At 42.5% G+C, this 5,897-nt stretch overlaps 1 non-coding gene across 1 annotated transcript; it reads right to left on the bottom strand.

The window, feature by feature from the left end:
• Nucleotides 1-833: 833 nt before the first annotated feature.
• Nucleotides 834-915, bottom strand: trnas-acu (transfer RNA serine (anticodon ACU)). The gene has a single exon. It is a non-coding gene; the product is annotated as a tRNA-Ser (tRNA).
• Nucleotides 916-5,897: the final 4,982 nt, after the last annotated feature.

The raw sequence follows: 5,897 nt of genomic DNA, 5'->3' as shown, positions 1-5,897 counted from the left end.
GACAACAGATTCTCTTCACTTGGAGGTCGCCACTGATGATGATGTTACCTAGCCAAGTAATGAAACGTCTGAATATCAAAGCTACAGCTGAGCAAGCAAACCTTCACCCTACATTTTAAATTATTTTTCATGTTTATGTTGCATGAATCTGCGGTCATTGGTCCACAGTTTAGTTTCACTCCCTAAAGATATCATGCTGATTTCTCCAGTTGTTCATAGTTCAATGTGATGCATCCAGTGTGTGTATAACGAGAGGGAGCTTGCTTCCCACATCTTGTGTTTATCTGTGCCTTATGTCCAGCATTCATCAATGACGAGAGCAAGGGGCGAGGGCGAGACCAATGTGTCAGCCTTTCCGTGCCCATGCACGGCACCAACATTGGCAATTCTCCACTGTGCATTTACAGCCAGTTCTCAGTGCCCCTACACACACGCCCTGCCCCTTTGAAGTATCGCCATCATTTTGTGCTGTCTCGCTGTGCTCTTCTCACCAGGATGAATTACTTCTCCTCAAACTCCTTCAGATTTCATCTGACAAAACGTTCATTAAGAATTCCTTTGCATAGACATGCACTTCGCAGCTCTCGTTATTTGATTTTCCTGGATGTCTTTCATACGAAAAAACGTTCACAGCAACTTGATTTGCAAAAGGAAACTGCGCTCCCTTTCATTATATCAATGCAACCTACATTTCAATACAGTTTAGTCAACAGGCTCAAACCATTCTTGGAAATTTTGGAATAGCGTCAATGCATATAAACTGACCATTAGCGTTCCAATACGACAGCTGTGATCATCTGAAAACAGCACCACGGAAATGCCATTGATGGCAGCGACGAGAGTGGGATTCGAACCCACGCGTGCAAGGCACGACGGATTAGTAATCCATCGCCTTAACCTCTCGGCCACCTCGTCACAGACCCGGGGGCAGCTCTGACCTTATGAATAATTGAATTGGGTAAATTATGCAGAGCAGCAGATATTTCTCCCTGGTGTTGGTAAAATGATATTTAACATAGTACGGTTCCAAGACTGTGGTCTGACCCCTGGGTTGTGGGGCAAGTGCACTCCCACTGTCACACAATGCACACAGTGATCTGAACAAAAATGAGGAAATGAATATGTAACAAGGTCTGTTGAATTCTGTGAAGATTTGAAGTCAACGGAATGAAGAACCCGAGACAGCAGGAGGTGTTCTTTCAATAAAGAGTTGAATAGAGCTCTTAAGGATAGTGGAATCAAGGGTTATCGGGATAAGGCAGGAACAGGATACAGATTGAGGATGTTCAGGCCATGATAATAATGAATGGTGGTGCTGGCTCGAAGGCAGAATGGCCTACGCCTGCACCTGCTGTAAATTGTCTATTAAATTGCCTGTGAGGAATTGTTTTCCAGACTGGAGGAGAGTGCATAGTGCTCAATGTCATTATTCGGAACACCTAACTTCCGCTCAGATGTTTTTGACACGCACTTGTGTACAGAACAGACAATTTCAAAATCCAAAATATGGCTAAACTGACAATTGAAGGCAACAATGCAAAAACCTTGATCTGTATCATTTTCCTGCACTGTGCGACACCAAGTCACTGTATGATCACAGCAACACAGTGAGCAAGTGTCAGAAGGAAAATGAGTGCAGTGCCAGTGCGCATGCGGGGAGCAGCAGGTGACACATGGGGAAGTGCATTTCCCACAACAGGAACACTTCCCAAACAACGGACTGAGGTGGAAGAATTCAGAGGGGGTTTACATTTTGAAATTTGATGCCAGAGACACAATGGAGACCTGTCATTGAGTCTGTTAAAGTGAAGATTTTAAGATTTCTACAGATGCAAAACAAAATAAAAAGCTCATGGGTTAGTGAAGGCAAAAGATGAAATTGTACATTTCATCAATCTACCCATCTTTACAATGAGTACCTCACCACTTTCCTCACTCAGGGACTGAACCACTGGTGAAGATGATCATATAATCCCCGTTACTAGCCATGGAATCAGAGAAACTCGGTTTCCCAAACGTTAAGGTAAAACCAGGAATGTGGAGGTAAGCATTAATGTGTTGCTCCTGTGCTGAAGGTGGCCAGTACACGGTATCTCTGTTTCAGTATAGTGGGCTGTGCTGTGCCGAAGGATTAATTTTGAGCCTCACATGGAGCAGCTTCAATTTGTCGTCGTGTTGAGGGATACGGACAGAAGGTGATATTGAGCAAAGCCAAGTTTATGGGAAAATACCCGTGTTTGTGGATTGAGAAACAACCTCTTCTGGATAATGACTCCTTGATCTACAAACATACTGCAAGTATCTAAAACTTGAAGAGACATGTGTGTAGAGAGAGCCGGAAGTGATTTTTCAGCAGATGGATAACGTTTCCCATGTGCACTGCGTTAAATTCCGGGAAAATAGATGTTGAACTGGTTTCATGTTTCACAGTTTGTTGCAAAAACACAAAGGTTGTTGCAATAATAAACAAAGAAATCACATAGGACCGTTTGAATATTGTATTGAACTGAATTTTGGTCTGAGCATATTTTATCTTAACTGGCGTGCTGCAGAGAAGTACAGAGGGTTAACAATACAAAAGGACAGAGTCTTCTTGGTGGATTTCTTGGGTGGAGTTAAGAATGTACGAAATATACATAACATCATGTGAATGTGGTCAAGTCTTTAAAGTAGGTGTTGCATCTCCAAGTGACGATTCAATTCCGACTCATTAGGATATCACTTCCGTCTGCAGTTATTTTACGACATCAACTCCATTTTCAGAGTTTCACCTTGAACAATACGCCACACCTTACCACTCCATGAACTTGTTATACTCAATCTTATTCAGTTGTACGTGTTCATGAAATATCTTTGTGTCTGAAGTCAACAAATTCTAAATTGTCACGCAACCAAACTGACTTTCACTCAATGGTATATTCTCTCCTTGTCCGTTTGATCGGGCATCTTTTGAAACACTCTGAAGTCAGCTTCTACGTTTTATTTCTGGAAAGTCGTTCATGATTTAAGTAACTCTATTGAGTGGAAGAAACTCTCATCCAAACTTTTCTTCATCATTCACTAATGGTTTTCAAGCTCTAACTAAAGTTATCTGTTCACTAGAAAGAGGGACTTTCCCCGATTTACTCATTCAAACCTCGCGTTATGTGAAAATCTCATTTGTTTACATCAAACTTGCGTGTTTGTGCATCCAGCATTTCCAAATCTCGTGAATAAACTCCTCCATTCTTTCTATATTCCCGTTTGTATCCTTTCTGATATTGTTATGTCTCAGTAAACAACGTCACTTGGCTTTCTAATATCTTGCTATCCAGGAAACAGCGTCTGTGCCCTTTCTAACTTCTTCACATGTTTTTGGTGAAGAATGAGGACAAGGATTACACACAATGTTCCCACTGAGAGTGACAAAAAGATTTTACAGTTACGCTATGAACTCTTTGCTTTTTAAATATGACGCCTCTATTTATAGACTCCAATAAGGTAAATTACTGTCTATCCAGTTCATGAACATCGTCTCGATGGAGACGAGAATTTTCTATGTCTTCCTTTCTTCTTCCACGGAATGTCTGAAAGGTTTGTAAGGCCAACATCTCGAAATGCCCATGTCCTGAGTCAGTCTCAGCTATTTCTAAAGGCGACTGAAGTTCAAATACTTCATAGGGTGTCTCCCATCATTCCAATGCAGACTGGTTCTGGACAGTAAATGCTATCACTAAAGGCCACCGTGAATCTGAAATCAACAGTTTTCGCACAGTAATTCTCGTAGCTATTGTGTATCGGATGTTCGTGTTCTTGTTCAATTTGTCCATCATTTCATGGGTCCCTGTGTTGAATTTTACTGAATGATTAATTAGTGAATGGAGACTTTACCTTCACCACTCAGTCGAAACTCCATGGAACATTGAAAAAATATACTCATACGCTTCCAGAGGACGGTCCTGCCATTACTGGGATGAATCAGTCAACATTCCCCACGTATCCTCGAAGCCAAGGATTTCCTTTTCCATTTTAGCAGATCATTGCAGCACTGAGTCCCATGTGTGCGTTCATTAAAACGAAAACAGTTGCAGCAAGACTTTAAAACTAAGATTTTGCAATCTGCTTGCATTGGTTGTCCCAAAAATTACATTCCATATTATGGTATGTTTGTGGATGAAAGAACTTTCTGAATCTTGAGCAATTATATTTCAGTTTTGTCAAAAAATTATCATTCGCTGTTCTCTCTTTCCCTTTCAGTTTCCCGTTTTATATCCCGTATTTTATCAGTTTATCTTAAGTTTTCAATATTTCAATCGATCTCGCTCCTGATTACCAATCGGAGAGAATGCCACAATTTTGTCAATTTATATGCAGTGCAGCTGTAGGGCGCGGTGACCAAATGGAAAGGCATTGGTCACGTGAACCAAATAAAAGTAGCCAGCTGGTGGAATCTGGCCGTTCCATCACAGTCATATTTAAAACATTTAACGTAATCTTTAGCAAAATCATATTGGCAGAAAATAAAAAAACAAGATGAAAAAAATTGCTGATGCTGAAAATCAAACAAAAACAGCACACCTGTGATTTAACAGCAATTTCTGTTTCTGTGACAGATTGGCAGATTTTGTCGCAGTCCATGAGAACAGTGCTCAGTAGAATCAAACAGACAGCATGGACCTGGGACTGTGATATCAGACAGTAATAATGAATGAGTGGAGAGTGTTGTACTGGAAAAGCACAGCAGGTCAGGCAACATCCGAGGAGCAGAAGAATGGACGATTTAGATATAAGCCATTCATCAGGAATTAGTATTGTGAGTCGGGCAGAGGAACAAAGCTGAAGCCAGGTGCCAACTCGCAGGCACCTCCTCCTACAGACCACGATCGCAAACTCTCCTCCCCTCACCAAACTATCATCACCCAGACCATCCACAATCTCATCAGCTCTGGACATCTCCCATCCACAACCTTCAACCTCATTGTCCGTGAACCGCGGAATTCCCGATTCTACCTCCTTCCTAAGATTAACAAACCTGACTGTCCCATTCGACCTATTCTCTCATCCTGAGCCTGTCCCATTCGAATCATTTACTCCTAAATTGACACAATCCTCTTTCCCCATTTCAGGAAATGCCCACTTACATTCGTGACACCCCAATGGATTTCACCTCCTCCAAGAATTTCTTTTCACTGACCCACAACGCGTCATCTTCACCATGAACATCCAGTCCCTGTACAAATCCATCTGCGTGACAGAAGTCAGCAAGCCTTCCATTTCTTAAACTCACAGCATCCCAACCAGTGCCTTTCCACCGACATCCTCATCCACCTGGCTGAACATGTCCTCACAATCAACAACTTCGCTTTCCAATTCTCCCACTTCCTCCATCGAAACTGGTAGCCATGCGCACCCGCATAGGACCTAACTCTGCCTGCCTGTTTGTCAGATACGCGGAACTGTCCATCTTTCGCAGTTACACAGTCACCATCCTCCACCTGATCCTCCTCTATATTGATGAATGTTTGGGGCCACTTTGGTGCGCCAACGAGGAGGTTGAATTGCTCACTAACTTTACCAACACCTTCCACTACGACCTCAAATGTATCTGCATCATCTTGGCAACTTCCCTCACTTTCCTGGACCTCTCCATCACCGACTCTGGCGACTGACTAATTACAGACATATACTACAAGCCCACCGACTCCCACATGTATCTAGACGACATCTCCTCCAACCCTATCTCGTGTAAGAACGCCATTCTTTATTCCCAATTCCTCCTCCTCCAGCACATCTCTTCCCAGGATGACCAATTTCACCTCAGAAAGAGCCAATTGGTCTCCTTCTTCCACGATCACAAATTGCCTTCCCACGTGGTTGACAGCGCTCTCGAGTTCATCACCTCTATTTCACACACCACC

This window comes from Chiloscyllium punctatum, unplaced genomic scaffold (genome assembly GCF_047496795.1).
Source record: "Chiloscyllium punctatum isolate Juve2018m unplaced genomic scaffold, sChiPun1.3 scaffold_293, whole genome shotgun sequence".
NCBI classification, from domain to species: Eukaryota; Metazoa; Chordata; class Chondrichthyes; order Orectolobiformes; family Hemiscylliidae; genus Chiloscyllium; species Chiloscyllium punctatum.
Note: the sequence above shows the minus strand (reverse complement) of the source record. Positions and strands in the feature narration are given on the sequence as shown.